Source organism: Megalopta genalis, chromosome 1 (genome assembly GCF_051020955.1).
Source record: "Megalopta genalis isolate 19385.01 chromosome 1, iyMegGena1_principal, whole genome shotgun sequence".
Lineage (NCBI taxonomy): Eukaryota > Metazoa > Arthropoda > Insecta > Hymenoptera > Halictidae > Megalopta > Megalopta genalis.
The window spans coordinates 26,005,302-26,022,630 of record NC_135013.1 but is presented as its reverse complement, the minus strand read 5'-3'; the positions used below and the strand labels follow the sequence as shown (position 1 = coordinate 26,022,630).

The 17,329-nt window shown below is 44.8% G+C and overlaps 1 protein-coding gene across 1 annotated transcript in view; it reads right to left on the bottom strand.

Annotated features, from left to right (window-relative positions):
• Nucleotides 1-12,354: 12,354 nt before the first annotated feature.
• LOC143259985 (uncharacterized) overlaps nucleotides 12,355-17,329 on the bottom strand; it is a 171,553-nt gene continuing 166,578 nt past the window's right edge. The window contains exon 3 of the mRNA XM_076524380.1: nucleotides 12,355-17,329. This exon is cut by the window's right edge and continues 1,685 nt beyond it. The gene's annotated coding sequence lies outside the window, so the exon portion shown is untranslated.

Here is a 17,329-nt window from a genome sequence, read left to right as displayed (position 1 = left end):
TATCTTAATAATTTCAATAATTTGAAAATAAAAGCCGCGAGACCGATCAATTCGGCCGGCGATGATTAGCGTCGAAAACATCGATGCACAATTTATGCAGCGTGCGCATATTCGGCCACGATTCGCACCTATTCGTCGTAATATATGAAACAACTCGAGTCGTCGGAACAAGGTACACATCGTCGGAATGCGTTTCTAGAATCCAAAAATATTTGACTCGACCCGGTGTATCTATTGTTTCTCCTGAAAGCCGTGCAGTTTGATCGGAGACGGCGTTCCGAGCAGCTGTGCACGTTTATAGAACGGAAGGGACGTTGTTTGCCGTTGGATTGTTGAAGCCGGTTGGACGAGCTCCGCCAGAAACAACTGTCGCGACGTCCGGTATCACAGGGCGTTTCCGTTCGCGCTGATTACCTCGCGTCTAAAGCGAGATCGACCGGTTTTTGCGAGCATCGGCCGGAACTGCTTGATTTCCGGGCCCGGTGAATAACGCATCACGCGACTAGAACGACCCGCGCGGTCCTGTTTTGCGGTATCGGGAACAATTTCTGAGTCCCGGGCGGGTCCGTCTGCCGGGGAAACTTGGCTCGACGAAGACGCGGCCATTTCTGGTTGGAACGGGGTAACCCTTTCGAGGATACACACGCGATTCCGGGCTGCGGAAGCTGGCTACGTTCCGCTGGCTGAGGCCGGTATACACCGGCCTCGACGTGTACGTATCTCTATCCGCAGCCAGTAAATACTAACTATCTAACTAACTGTGCCACGCTGCTCGAACTCACGAGGAATCTCTCTTGTTCCCTCGACTTATCCCTCTCCGCTTCCCTTTATCCTTCTTGCCCGGTGCTACCCCGTGTTCCCCGTGAAATATTGAAATAGCCCGGTTTCGTGCCCATGCCGCGCACCGCATCAGCCGTCCGCATTTGTCGAACAGTTCCGCCCACACCGCGGTGCAGTTCCCCGGTTCCACCGGATCTGTCCAGAGATTTATCGCTGCACCGCAACGGTCGAAACGCGATGGATCTCGTCATACCGTCGAACCTGGCCACCTCCTCGTCCGACCATCGGCAACGCGCTCGCCACTTCGCGCGGTCCAATTTTACGGTTTCGGTCGTTCCCCGTCTACAAAATCGGACCTGTCTTCGGCAATTTTTCCGAAAAGGCCATCCGGCTAATGGAAAATCTGTTACGGACGTTTCACCGCGCCGGACCCACCCGCCGCGCACCGAAATATTCCGGCTTTTCGCCGCGCCGACAAAATGGCGTCACCGGACCTGTTTCATAGCTTCATATGTCGGACCTTACACCATATGTTATATTAGACGCGGCAAGTTTGTATCGTAGTATCTGTGTAGAACATCCACGAGCACGGACAGGCAAAGATAACTGTTCATTCTGACGTCACACCGGGTACAAGATGATCGTTCGAAATGACTGACATGTCGTCGCAGCGATCGGTGTGCAAAATTAAGTGCAATAGAATTTAATTACTCTTGATGGTAATTTAATGAACTTAAGAAATGAGAGTAGTAGAAGCCCTAAGTGAAAATAATGTTATTCTATTCTTTTAATTTATTTCTTTTTGCATGTAGAAGCATCCCCTTGCTGGTTGCACCACGATTTTTCATACATCCTGTATATATCCGTGTATATGCATAGTAGTGTTTCAAATCGTATAATTCTGTTCAGTCTATAAGCTTTGTTTCCACCATGTTTTTTCCTGATAAATGCGTAAATCGTAGATGCCACAGTTCAATTGATGCATTAACTTAGACTTTTTAAAATTGCGACTCGCGCTGTTTTTTCTTACAACTACAGGTTTAAGTGTCGGTCGACTAGGAACTATCTTTCGAGCCAGATCAATTTCGGCAACCGCAACGATCGCGAGAAGTCCTGCCAGGTTGGTATACTCTTTTTTTCCCCCATACAATCGACGATAAGTTTCGCGGCGCGTTGTTTGCCGAGCGGCTCTCGCTGTTGCGGCGCTGCGAAAAGCCTCGCTTAAATTCGAGGCGAAACTTTTTGTCGACCGGGATCTAATTAAATGAAATTGCGCGTTCCATTGTACCGCCGCGAGGGGACCAGGTGCTAGACCGTGGGTGGGGATACCCTGGTCCGGAGAAGAAAGAAAACGCATCCCACGGGCTCCCTCGGGCGACGTATGCACCGGCGGAGTTTGTTTCCCCCTTTTTTAAGCCCGCCCGTTAGGTGCATTACTTGCCGACCTTTTCTGCAGCCAGCGGGCAAACAATCAGGAAACTACTTCCATTTAGTTGAGTTTGGATAAACCGAGCTTTGCCTCGCGAAGTCTCCCGAAGCTTATCGCTAATTCATCGGCGGCAACGGGAAACACGAGCGGGGACATTTAATTATTCCGGATCCCATAAGCGCTCCTCAATTTCGACTCGTTACTCTTTTACCGGACGAGCCCCGTCACCGGAAATGAAATTCTCCTCGGGCGCAACGAGAGAACGGGGTATCGAGCCAGTCCGCCTAATGGCATAGTGGCACAGTGGCATAGTTGGATGGTAACCAAATTGTTCCCACTGAGATCAAATTTTTGAAATTTCATATTTCGATAAGATTTCCGTATCTCATTTTTATAACCATTTGTAGATTCGAAGTGCAGATAAAATAAATACAAATAAATTTGACCTTGATCAATTCAGCGATAAATACAATCGTAATAAATATCTAGGGAACAGTTACATAAAACGAGGGATGATTTGGTTTTTAAATATATATAATATAATATATATAATATATTATTATTATAATATAATAATATATATAATATATAATATAATAATAAATATCTCACTTTACATGATCAAATGAGAAAACATTAAGTCTAATACATAACAAAGCATACGTTCAAAATACAAAGTCAAATACTATGCAAAAATTTAACTCATACAATCAACAAGAACTGTTCCGTTCACGGCAAGCAGGTATAGCGATTGCAACGAAACGATACTTACAAAAATATCGATATTTGTCTTGAAAAGTATCGATATTTGAAATTTGGCACCGGAGCAAGGCCTGTTCCAAGACGTCGGACGAACTTCGACATTTTAAATCGATATTCCTCCGCGCATTAGAGGCAAGTTGCCTAATGACTGTTCCCTAAAAGAGTCACCGTAACCAGGAATTTCCCAGTGAATCTTCATGGTCGCTTAGGGCTCGGACGACGGCGCCGCGACGGTCCCCGGTCGTCGATTAATTACCCGAGCCAACGAGCAAGCGTGTCGCGGCTGCAAAGTATTCGGCCGGCCCGAAAATTCCGCGAATCGTTATTCCGCGGGATTGCACAAAGCGCGGCCGTCCCTTGGTCCGCGTTCATTTCGTTCCCGTTGTTTGGCAACCGTGTAATTTCGAGCCGCTTCGCAACAGTTGCTCCGCGTGTCCCGATGCGAGGCGGAAACGGACGCCGGCCCGTTCTCTTAATTTCTCAGCGAATGAATAAAAAATACGGCCGTCGTTCCGCGTCGCATTGCGCGGCCGTCGGCTTCCAGTTTCCGCTTTCCCCATGCGCCGCGCTGTCAATTAGCCGCGGCCGGAGCGGCGTTTGTTTCGCCGGTGGCGGCGGCGGGGCATCGTCGCTTTCGGAGATCGTTGCGTGCCGGGCAAAGGGGTCGCGAACGGCCTGGAAAAATTCATAGGCGGGAGGGTTTTCCGGGTCGGCGAAGGCGCCGCGGCGACCGCGACGCGGGAAACGGTCAGGAAAACAGAGGAAAACGCGGGGAAACGCGGCCGCGCTCGAACCCCCCTCTGCAAATGAAAATATTACCGGCGGCAGGCGAGCGTCTGGGGATTAATTCCAGATAAGCTGGAGGAACATTGGCGCCGTCCGGCGTCGTGTACCGTGCATGCCGCGATGCTCTCTTTTCCCTTGTTTTTCGCAACGTTCGCGCGACGTTCGCCGCGTATCCAGTTTCCTCGCCCGCGGAACGGAGCAAATTTCTAATCTAAACGCGCGAAACTTTTCTATACGCGCCGCGGTAAAGCGACGGCGCAAAGATAGAACGCGAAGAGGGAATCGGTCGAGATCGTTCCGATAATTGATCGAAGGAACGCTGCCGTTGAATATCCTTGGGCGAACTCGGGGGAGGGAACGCGTTGCGTTTCGTAGACAAAATCGACGGGGGACTCTTTTAACGAAGAGAGCGAGGAACAACGGGGCTGTATATTTTTTCCGGCGGGCATCGATAAGATTCGACGTTGCCATGTCCACGCGTGTCCTGGATGCACGTTAGAACTCGTGATCTCCAGTTTTTGAACATAAATACACGTCCGGCAGCGTTCTATCTCCTCTGAGTTCGCCGTCGTTTCTACGAATTATCGAATGGTAATTACCTAGAGAGATTTGGAGAGACGCGGAAGACCCGGTCGAATCGGCCCGCCCCTTCTCGATTCGGCCGCGTCTTCCCAATTATGCACTTTCAGTATACTTTTCGAGGACCGTCGATATAGAAACGTTGGAAAACAGGAATCGAGGCAAGTTGGAGAAGGAGAGGTCGACTCGAGACGAGCAAACTGTGGTTGATAGTTATGTCAAGGTTATGTCAAGATCATGTCTAGGTCATTCCAAGGTCATGTCACAGATCTCGTATTTTGATATTTCCCGCATTTCTATTAATATTTGAAGCAACAGCTTTCGTAAAATACGTAAAACAGACGATTTTTCTCTTGACAACACACTGCTGTAAACTGACTAAGAAAAAGGTTATGTCAAGGTTATGTCAAGGTCGTGTCATGGTCGTGTCAAGGTTATGTCAAAGTTATGTCAAGGTCGTGTCAAGGTTATGTGAAGGTCGTGTCGAGGTCGTGCCAAGGTCGTGCCAAGGTCGTGTCAAAGTCGTGTCAAGGACGTGTCAAGGTTATGTCAAGGTCATTTGAAGGTCATGTCACAGAACTTGTATTTTGATATTTCCCGCATTTCTATTAATATTTGAAACAGCAGCTTTCATAAAATACGTAAAATAGACGATTTTTCTCTTTGTCTGACAGCTCTAAACTGACTAAGCAAAAGGTTTTTCCTATCATTGAAACACCTGCTCTATCATAAAAAATAAGAAAAGGATCTTTCTGATATTTCCGCGAAGAGGGAACCGGTCGAGGTTGTTTCGATAATTGATCGAAGAAGCGTTGGGGGAGGAAACGCGTTGCGTTTCGTAGACAAAGTCGACGGGGAACTCTTTTAGCGAAGAGTGCGAGGAACAACGGGGCTGTATATTTTCCGGCGGGCATCGATAAGTTTCGACGTTGCCGGCGGAAAAGTAAATTTATCCCGACGTCGTGGAGGAAAAATCGTCGGACTGGTTCGCGAAGCATTCTTCACCGGTCTAGTAGGCGGGAGTGGGCGGCGGATAAACAGCGAGGGCGCGCGCGCGCGAGATAGAAAGAGAGACTGCGAAGATTTTTCGTTATAAAATGTATTCCCGAGTAATAACTATTTTCTGGAGATCGGAGAGAGATCGGGGAACGGAGCGATCGGCTCGGAATTTATAACCAGTCTTTCCGACGAGGCGTAAACCGCGGGAGAGTGGGTCGCGCGTATCGGCGGAGATTACGATCGACGGTGAGCCGTAGCTGGCGCTCGCGAAATTCAGGAAATACAAAGTTCTCGAGATAGTTTCGTCCAGTGAGATCCCGCCGGAAGACGGGAGGACAGGAGAAAAGCACGAGGATCGATTGTCTTCGGTTGTTAGCGAAGTCGGGGGAGCAAAAAGCAGCCCGGCGAAGAAAGCGCGCCTCGCCGCGCCTCGGGAACTTGGAAACGAAGCACCGAGGCGAGGCGAGCAAGCATGAAACGCCCGGCAACTTTATTTCGTAACGCGGCTCGAGACGGAAATTAATTATTTGCCAGGGACAAATCGAACGGGGCGAAGAAACGACGTAAAAATGATCCGAGCCCGAGCGCGCCGGATGTTTTCCTTCCGTCCGGGCTCTCCTCGCTCGAGAACGCGAATTTTCGGCAAGAAAGAGGTCGCGAAAGAAAATGCGACGGGATTCTCTCGGTCCTCCGTTCCTCTAGATGCGCCGTGGAGAACGGCCCGCAAAAAATCGCTCGTTCCCCGTTGCGGATTTAAGCGGTTTCGCGACTCGCCGCGACGGCCATGGATCAGCGGGGTCAGCTGCGCGATTCCCAGGGCGTCTCTCGATCTCTCTTTCTTTCGGATCCTGTCGACTTTTTTACGGAAAGCCCGGCTCAAAATTCGATGCCGACGTACCTCGTAATCGTTCGAGAGGGAAGCGAGCCGAATTCCTTTCGCCTTTCGAGAACGAGATTACTTTTCTCGTTCGTCGTAGGGACGCGTTTCGACGAACGCCCGATTCCCCGCGGTCGAGAAGCTCGCCGACCGGAAAATTGACGACGTTTTACAAAATTTTCGCCCGCTGTTTCGCTCGCGGTTTCGACGTCTGCGATCGTAACGTCGCAAAGCGTTCTCAGCTCCATTGGTCGCTCGTACGCGTCTCAAAGAACGTTGCGTTCTATCTGGACGACCGTCGGACTCTCCCGGGGAATCTCGGGGCTCGTTTCACTGACCGTGGCGATCCTCTCGTAAACGTAGCCTGTTTTCTTTTCGGTTCGATGGGCTTCCCGAAGGAACCGATATTCTTTACGGTATCGCGTCGTCGCACAGCAGTACCTACTCCTAGAAAGCTGACCAAAATGCAATTTTTTGGCAAAAGGCTGCTGTAATGTTTTACTTATTTATTCGCATATAGGCGATTTCAAGACCAATTAGTGTATGAAAAATATGAAGAATTATACAACAATCGTACAAACAATTATACAAAAATTATACAGAATCATAGCACGTACGTTGTATACACTTCAGAGCATCAAATGCCATTTGAAATTTTGAAACGTAATGCATGATTACTAGATTGCAGATCGTTATGCAGAATAAAAAGCTTCGATGTTATAGTAGGAAACAGAAATTAGATAAAAATATATTTCTTCAATGAATTATGCCAATATATATAAAGAATAACGTGACGGTATATTTGAATTATCTTAAAATCTTTATAAGTTTATATTCACCTACGCTTTACATACCTTGACTCTTTTAACGTCGATATATCGCTATTAGCTAGGCTTGATAATTTTTTAAATATTTTTACCAAGCAACAGCTTCATTTCTTAATCCATCTTCCAAATTTTCTACTTACCAGCTTTCACAAAATTTGTATAATTGTTTCCCGGAACTTTGTCAAACCACGTCAAAGAGGTTTGGTACTTTTCGCTCAGCTGCACGCAGCTCTTTCTTGCGACGCAACGAATCGTGGCCGACTTTCCGGGGGGAAAAGGGGTTGCCGAATAGCGATAAAAGCGATCTTTCGATGTAAAATGATCCGCGGAACGAATATCTATCCATTTGGATCTATAAACTCGCTGATCGTGAAACGGTCTGGCGATCGGCGAGGGAACGGCGAAACACGAGAAACGGTTTTTAGTGGGTGTCGGGAAAGTTTGCCTCGGAGAGAGGAGCGTCGCAGGGTCGAAAATCGTGCTTCTTACCTGGCCGGCGAAGGTTCGTGAAAAGTTAGCGTGCGCCGGAGAGTCGTAACGGTAACTTTGGTATCGGGAAGCCCGTAATGCCCGTACGCGGCCTAACGAACCGTTTCGACGCTTATCGCCGTCGAACCAACTTCTCCCAAACGAGTCGAACCGAGAACAAGAACAGAGGAAACAAGCGGCGGAAAAGAGAGACGGCGAGGGGGGGAGGGGCTGAAACGAGCCAGACCACCATCGCGCCCGGAAAGAACGAGTTTGCCAAGTTGTTGCTTTTCAGCCGAGTCATCGATGCACGCCGAACGGCGAATGAAATATTTCCGAGTGTTACGGAAAGCGTTCATTAAGTCCGACTTTAAGAAGTTCTGAGATCGAGTCGACGACGAATACCCGGCGAATTCCCGGCGAAATAGAGCGCGCGAGGCGGTACAAGAAAGGCGTCGCATTGAAATGTTCCTTGAAACGAGCGGCAAAAGTTGGCTTGGAAGCCCGACTCGTCCCGCCCACCCCGGATCGATCCGGCTTCGCGAGAATTCGTTCGGTGGCTTCTTCTCGCGGAACCGGACATCGCCGCTGGAACCAGAACCTACACCTTTAATTACCGACGTTTCTGCGGGCACTTCCCGCGAAAATTGATTTATCGCCGTCTCGGGGCAGCCCGGCCCGGCCCGGCCCGGTCCGGCCCGGTCCGGATTTCGCGCGGTCAATTCCCCGAACAATCAGCTGTAATGGTCATTTAAGACCGACGGAATCGAGTTTTAGCGTTCTCCCGGCTCCGAAGTCCTCGATTCCCCGGCGGCGAACTTTCGCGGACGCATTCGTGCCGTCGATACGGAAAATCGGGCTCCGAGCCGATCAGAGGAACATCGGTCGCCCCTTTGCGGCGGGCTCGCAAATACAGATCTTTTGAGAATGTTCAAATTAGGTTTTAGATTATCGTCAAAATAACTGGTCACTGATTTTTTCATTTACAATGTATTCAGATTGCAAAGATACATTTGTAAGTTATTTCAATATTATCAATATTATACGTTACTTGCGACAAATAAAGGCTGTATATTTTAAGAGTGTTGCTTTTAAATTTCGCGTCATTTAAATTTTTTATAACAGATTGCCATCTTTTATTTGACATTCGACAAGTAGAAACATTGCGGCGAGCAAACATGGAGACTGTTGCGCACGGCACAAAATTAAAGCGCCGGAATTCGGGAGGAGACGACACGCGATTTATTTGATTTGGACTCCACAGTCCTTTGGTTCACAAGCTTTTGGAGCACGGCTCCGTTTGGCGTATGCAGTGTAGCACGGCTACGACAGAAGTATAAAAACTGAAGCACGGCTTCGTATCGGCGCAAGGGGCGCTAAATCAAACTTGACCGTTCGCTATATCGATATCTTGGAGAGTTTTCGTTATCACATTTGCGGCAGTATATATAGACACCTGGCCGATGCTCAAGGTGACGCATCGTCAGGTGTCGAAGGCCGGTCATTGCCTCCTAAGGCAAAAACGCTGCATGTATACATTAGGCCGAGGCGAGCGTTTGACGGTCGGGCCAACGCACGTCGATCGTGTTATTGTGTCGCCGCCTCGCCGTTTATTCGACAAAAACGGCGAGACGGCGTACATCGAAAGTCGAACGTGCGTTGACCCGCGGTCCGCGATTCGGCCGGAACAGAGACGTATTCGACTTAACAGCTTCTGTTCATTATTAAAAAATATTACGAATTTGGTGAATGTTATGCAGTAGTTGAAAGAAATTTTCGTGCAGAATATGGAAGAGAAAACTGTTCATCGTTTAGTCTTTTCGAACGGCAATGGCTTTGTGCTGTGTGCTTGTCGAATAAATAAATAAACAAACAAGTACATAAATAATCGAGCGGCTTTTTACGAGTCGCTTCAGAATCTTCGAATAATACATAAGAGAATATTGCTGGATCGAAATGATTTATCGCGGAGATCGCGCAGCCAAGATCCGATTTGGAAAACAAAGGGGAAAAAAGTCTACGCGCCGGAAGAAGAGAGGGGGCGGTCTCGCGATGAACATTTTCAACGGTGAAATTCTACCCTCGATTTGAATCGAAAACCGAGCATGACGCGCGCATCCTTTGTTCACGACCGGTGTCCAAAACAAAACGATGGAAAGCTCCCGGACGATTTATCGCATCGACGCGTGTATTTTATTTCCGCGGCTAGCATAGAAATATAGGAAAATTGTATTTCGACCGATCCACGGTCCGATTCGAAAAAAGAGGGAAATATATACGTACAAATATAGATATGCATATACGTATACCATATAGGTATACGTATACATATGTGCAGGCCGCTGTTCTCGCGTTCGCGAGTGCATTTTTCAATGGTCCTGTGTTTCCGTCGCAGCTTAATCTCTGCGATAAGTCGACCGCCGCGGATTTTCCTCGATCGGCGGAAAGCCAGAGTTGAGAAAATGTAATGCGATTAACGGTTAACGATTATAACTAGATTGCCGATCTTTGTGCGAAATAGGAATTGCCTAAGTGAATTGTGGAAAAACATGTTAAATGGAAAAGTTAAATGGAAATGTCTTTCCTCTTTTAATAATTTTAATAAGTTAAAAATAATGAGAGAATATTTTTGTAATAAATGCGTAAAATCCGCGGTCTAATTATAACCCGTTTGCTATTATAACCAATTTATAATAACTAGGCAAAATAATTTATAATAATTTGGTCAATGATTCACGATTATAACTCGTTCGTTATTATAAATTATCATAAATCAGTTGCAATATCTGACGAGCTATAATCGTTAATCATTAATCAGATTACTTTTTAGCCAAGTTTGCGGAAAGATTTGTACACTTTTTGCAAGCTTCGATATTTATTTAAAAGAAATGAGTGACATTTTAATCAAGGAATGCGAATAATACGCAATGGCGCAGATTCTCTTTTTGGAACGCCATCGGAACAGTACAAACTTCGCTGTTTATTTGAGGTTATGATAGCCGTATATATTGTTGCTGGAGTACACTTCAACGGAGCCGGAAATTGGGAATTTTACGTTAATGTCATAGCTGATTTCAAAGGGTGGCTGAGAATTATAGTAATTTCTCCCGGAAATGCCAAAATTCGGGTTGCTGTGAATTTCCCTGTGCTAGTCTTACGCCTATGTAATTTATTGCTTCGTCGATGACTTCGAATCGTGGCATGTTGCCTCTGAATTGACTTCGAATCGTGTCACGTGGTTTCCAAATTGTCTTCGAATCGTGTCACGTGGCCTCCAAATTGCCTTCGAAACTTAAAAATAAAAAACTAAGTCATCGTTTTCATTCCAGCCCGAGTTTCTATAAAAACGATCCGCGGTGCCCGAAGAGTCGCGACTTAGTACTCTCAGATCTGCCGGTTTCAATTCCGACCTCCGAACATTTCCGGGAGAAATGACTCGTAATTTGTACACGTAATATCCTTGATTCCGTGCTTGTTCGCGACAGATAATGACGCGTCGAAGCAACGAGGACAAAACGAAATGCAGCGTGATGAAAACAACGTTTGCCAGGAAAAAATGGACAAGAAACGACGGCGATGTCACTGTGTATGTACATACTTACATGTGCGCGCGGTTTTTACAGGTGCGATGCAGGTCGATCGCGGCTGACTTCCGTACGCGACCAGACAGACAACATAAAATATGCAAACGTATACGGTCGCGTTATTTTTCGTTCGCGCGGGCTGACGATGTGGATAAAGCAAACAATGGTTCCGAAAACCGGGCGCACCGGGCGATGATTTATCAATTAGTTGCCACGGGGCCAGAAACTATCGCCGAACCTACGGCGAATGCTCGTTGCTCTGCTCTTCAGAGATGTCTTTTCGGATTCTCGTCCTCTGAAGTGGAGAGAGTAGGGCTTCCACACAACATATACATATACATATACATATACATATACATATACATATACATATACATATACATATACATATACATATACATATACATATACATATACATGTCGATGTGACAGAAAGTCGATTGGTATGATTAAGAAAAATTGCATAGATAGTAATTTTAAGGTCAGTGTCGATCTCGATATACGTATTCTTCATTTATTTTATTTTATAAAATAAAGCCCTATTCTTAAAGTAAGTAATAATTTCTACAAAATTCAGATTACTTAAATTCATTAAGATAAGCACAGTTATACTGAAAAGTACTGAAAAGTAATGTCTCCCTAACTGACGCTCAGATTGTGCACAAAAATGGACAATTTTGGAAGAGAAAATACAATTATTCGAGCCTCGCGGCTTGTTCTTATAATTGTCGATAATTCATAACTATAAAAACAAACCGCAAGGCTCGAACAATCGTATCTCCTCTTCCAAAAATTGTCCATTTCTGTGGACAATCTGAGCGTCAATTAGAGAGACATTACTGTATACTGTAAATCCCAAAGAAAACAAGACCAAGATTCTTTCAAGATATCGAGTGTATTTCATATTATTGTTTTAAATAGTCTCGATTGAAAATAACATTAATTTCTCACATCTTGATATCGTGTTTCGCGACAAGGCAACACAATATCGATATTATTCTCGAATTAATCGTATTTATTATTTTATATTTATTATTATATTTATTATTATAAATATATATTATAATTATTATATATATATATATTATATTTATTATTTTATTTTTATTATTAATCGTATTATTCTCGAATCATCGTACATATTACATTCTGTATTCTGAAGGATATTTTGCCCATGCAATTAATAAACAATAATACTAATTACTCTCGACCCTTGTGGAAGCCCTAGGGGAAGTGGTCAGTCGTGAGAAAGAAGACACGGAGTATGTAGAAAACGAAGAACTTTGTTTCTTTATTATATTCGTTGTGTCGCGAGACATTGCGATGCCGTCGTGTCCGCATTTACAAATTGTGTGCGCCACAAGCCATCCGTCCCTTCGATTTGATTCGGTTTTGTTTCTGACATGAGTCCCATTCGCGCTCGCATTCACACACGCACTCGCGCGCACTCACGCACCGTTTCGTTCGTTCTCGACGCGCCCTTTTCTGTACAGTCGGCTCTTTAGGGGGCGACGAGCGGATTCTCTCGCATCGATACTCTTCTTCCTCGCTCGTTCCCGTTTCCGTTTACGTTCCCTTCGTGTAACTTCGCGAGACTGGCCGCGCCGCGGGAGGGAAGATCGAAAGGACGCTCGTTCGAATGGTAAAAAATCTAGAAAATTCGATGGCGAAGCATGAATTTCGAACCGCGAGCACGGGTCCGACGTTCGCGGAGGCCTCGCCGCGGAATTCGTATCGCAAACAGACTCCCGCCTGGACCGAATCAGCTGTTCCGACCGGGAAAATAACAGTCACCTATGCACGGAGACCGTCCAGCGGAAGTCTCTTCCGCTTCGCGATCGCTTCCGGTTTCGCCTCGTTTCCATTCCACGAAGCACCAAACATTAACTTCTACCGGTTGCAAGTGCGATATGTACCAACGGATAGTTACATCTTATAACGTATGAATTATTTATAATATGTATATAATATATATATATAATATATATATATGTATTTATATATCTATATTTATAATACTTTGGTGTCCGAGTTTCGTCGCCGCTGTTTCCGCAGCACGTGTATTTATCGAGATCAGCGAGCCCGCGCGCGTTTCTATAAGAGATAACAATTTCACGTGTATCAAAAATACACGAGTAATTACTAAATCCGTGTACATACATCCCCGCACGGATAATACACGTGTACCACGGGTCGTGCATTGAATTATACAGTAGTTAGAACACAGCAGTTTACGCAACTAATTTATGATACACAACACATCAATCGATAGGTTCGCAATTTGACGGACATAATCGTTGCTATTAATATAGATCGGAACAGAGTTGGGCAACATTTTATTCGGACGACGGATGATTGATAATTACTAACGAATTCCATTTTAATCGACACTATCGGATTAATATTGAATCGAATAAAATCTTATTCGAACAAGGTTTTAATTTTTGCATAAGAATTTATTCTCCGCAGGAGTTCCTGCGGAAAGTAATTGATTTGAATAAAAAAGATAGAGAATATAAAGCGTTTTTTGATAGTTCGTCGATTTATTTCTTGCATCTTACGTTTTCGAATTATTCGAATCAAAAAATGATTCAAATAAAGAATTATTGGAATAAAGAATCGTGTTCGGATACAGAATTATTCGAATAAATAGAATGATTTATGACGAATGATGAACTGTTCGAATAAAATATTCGATTCAAAGGAATTCGTTCGGATAATGATTTTCGGTAAATATTTATTCGAAACGATCCGAATAATGCCCAACTTTGCTTCATATACCATTCCAAATTGCCATACAGTAATTCACAGTAACGTTCACATTCCTAAATTTGTTTGCATTTAATAAATGCTAAGATCATGAATGCCTTATGAGTAAATGCGCTTAATTTCATATAAAGGCGATGAAAACGATGACACAGATTGAAAATAGCTTCGATATATAAATATAATAGCCTCGAGTGCGAAGGGTTAATTTTCTGTTTTCACGCAGAGAACTAATGTATTTGCATCTCCTGTCAAAAGACAGTTCCTTTTTTGTTATTAACGATATTTCACCCTTAATGCACGGCCGTTAATACTCGCGTATTACCGGTGTGCATCGAAGGTGTGCAAGGAAGTTTACGGATTAAAACACGGATACATTAGTTACACGTGTACACATGTCCACGCGTGTCCTGGATGCACGTTGGAACTCGTGATCTCTAGTTTCTGTACATAAATACACGTCCGGCAGCGTTCTATCCCCTCTGAGTTCGCCGTCGTTTCTACGAGTTATCGAATGGTAATTACCTAGAGAGATTCGGAGAGACGCGGAAGACCCGGTCGAATCGGCCCGCCCCTTCTCGATTCGGCCGCGTCTTCCCAATTATGCACTTTCAGTATACTTTTCGAGGACCGTCGATATAGAAGCGTTTAAAAAATCTCCGGATACGAGCCGGCTGGCGCGAGCGAAAGTCGAGGCAAAAACAGGAATCGAGGCAAGTTGGAGAAGGAGAGGTCGACTCGAGTCGAGTAAACTGTGGTTGGGGTGAAGGTACCTGTTACTGCGAAGGTACCCGTTACTGCTAAATTTCTTCTATTCAGATTAAGACGCGTAGAAATGAATTTCTTGCCTTGAAAGTTACATGATCGAATAAGAGTATCTTCTAGCTGAGGAAATAGAGAACGGGACTCGTATTCTGATATTTCACTTAGAGAACAGAACTCGTGTTCTGATATTTTCCGCATTTCTATTAATATTTGAAACAACAGCTTCCATAAAATACGTAAAATAGACGATTTTTCTTTTAGTCTGACAGTTGCTCGAGTAATTTTACGTCCAACGTAAAACTGACTAAGAAAAAGGTTTTTTCTATCATTTAAACATCTTCTCTATCATAAAAAATAAGAAAAGTATCTTTCCTTGCATATTTAGTAAAAATAGTCATACAGTCGGAAACCGTCTCATTCCATTATATTCATGAGTTTTGCAATAATTGAACATGAAGACATAAAGATGACTCTTTTTCGAAATTTATCTTCTTTATTTATTTTCGATATATGTATTTCTTATCTTATATTACATTTTCAGAGTTCATTAATACTTTTCATATTTGAGAAATGCGTCATTCTTTAAAAAAAAAACATTCAAGAATCCTTCTCCATAAGAAATTATGAGAAATAACGGTAAAAGGACAGGGTTAGGTATTTTTTCTAATTATAGATTATATTTTCAGAGTTCACTAATTTTGTTCATATTTGAAAAATGCGTCATTCTTTAAAAAAAAAACATTCAAGAATCCTTCTCCATAAGAAATTATGAGAAATACCGACAAAAGGACAGGGTTAGATTTCTTTTTCTAATCATAGATTACATTTTCAGAGTTCACTAATTTTTCTCCTACTTAAACACTGCGTTATTCTTTACAAAAATCATTCGAGAATCCTTTCCCATAAGAAATCAAGAGAAATAGCTGCAAGAGGTGCAATTAAAGCTTGTCACCGCAGTAACAGGTACCTTCTACGCTACCCGAGGTCGAGAACACATCGATTACACGCGCGGTCGCGAATCGCCGGAATAATTACGATAGAACCATCTATCGTTCCGCGGTATCTCCTTCAGTTTTAAACGGCCGGAACGCGTAGCTGCGCGGGTGAATTTGAAAAATGCAATTGCCTCGGTCGGGGTGTGCTAAGCCGTCGTAAAAAATCGTCGATTCGAAAGCACGCGTTCGCCCGCCGGGAAGCTTCGAGCCGGCGTCGCGCACCTGAGGATGCATCTTGCAAGAGCAATTTAATAAGATCAGTCTGATCCTTAACCCAGCTGCGCTCGCCCGTCTCGCTGAACAACGAATTGCGAAAAACGGAGCGATCGGTGGAAGCGGAGCGGGAACGCCAGCTGGGATCCGCTGCGGATACTTATCCCTTGATCGCGCGTTTGCCCGTTAGCTATTATTAATTGTTCTTCACGCAAGAAACCGGCTGTCGATCGAGATCACGCACGCTCGCTTTGATCCTGCCGTTCTCCTTGGAATTTCGATTGCCTTTCTTATTTCTGTTCCCGGAATGCAGGGTGCAACAGGTAGAGGAAACTTGATTCATCGTGATTAGGGAAGAGATTATTAGCCGGAATTAGCCGGAATCGACTAACTAAAAATCGGCAACTAAAAATTGTTTCCCTTATTCCGATTTTCGTGTAATATTCCGTGGAACTTGCATGGCATTCGCATCAAAATCCGATGTTGTGCAAAATGAAGCATCCGATTTTCGTCACGCAGAGATATATTTTTCAAAACAGAGACGTCTAAAATCTCATTTCTAATCGAAATGTACAATGCTCAAAGAAATTATGGCATAGAAATGCTTCGGATAAATATTGGCCAACTTTGACTGACGATAAATCCGTGGAAAATCATCGGAAGAACATCGAATTGGAACATTTACCGTAGTTACTGCAAGATAATTATTAACTATCTTGACTAATTGACGCTCAGTTCGTACAGAAAAATGGACAATTTGGAAAGAGGAGATACGATCGTTCGAGCCTTCCGGCTCGTTTTTATAACAGCCTCGACTCTCAACAACTATAAAAACGAGCCGCAAGGCTCGAACAATCGCACCTCCTCTTCGCAAATCGTTCATTTTTGTGTACAAGCTGAGCGTCGATTAGAGAGAATTCATTGTAACGAGTTCCCGGGAAGAAGCGAGTCAATTCCGGAGAACGGTGGGGTTGATTCGCAGTCGACGATGGATCAGCGGGAGTTAGTCTAACGAATACCGCGAAACTTTTCGATCGTCGGATGGAAAGAGGGACATTGGCGGTTAGGACGGAGGTCCCCGGCGTCGAAAGAGGCTCGTCCAGGCCACACGGCTGGAAGGGAAAAGACGATAAAATGTGGGAGGCTGACGAGAGAGACGAGAGGAAAGCAGAGAGTCACGGGTGAAAAAGCCGGGATTAAACAAAGGGAGGGAAATAAGAGCAAGAGCGCGATAGGAAAATAAAGAAAGAGATTCGGAGAGGTGGATGACCGGAGAGAAGAGAAGCGGGGGGCAGAGAGAGAAGGAGCGAGGAAGATGGAAGGGTTGGAGGTGGGGACGCGAAGGGGTGGATTCTAGTTTGGCGCACGGCCCACGCCACTGGAAAAGAACGTTCATTTGTCTTCCGCGCGGTGTAGCCGGGGTGTTTCGCCTGGACTCGAGATGCCAGCATGGTCCTTTTCCGTCCCGAAACAATGCTCTCGAGCCTTCGAAAATCTTG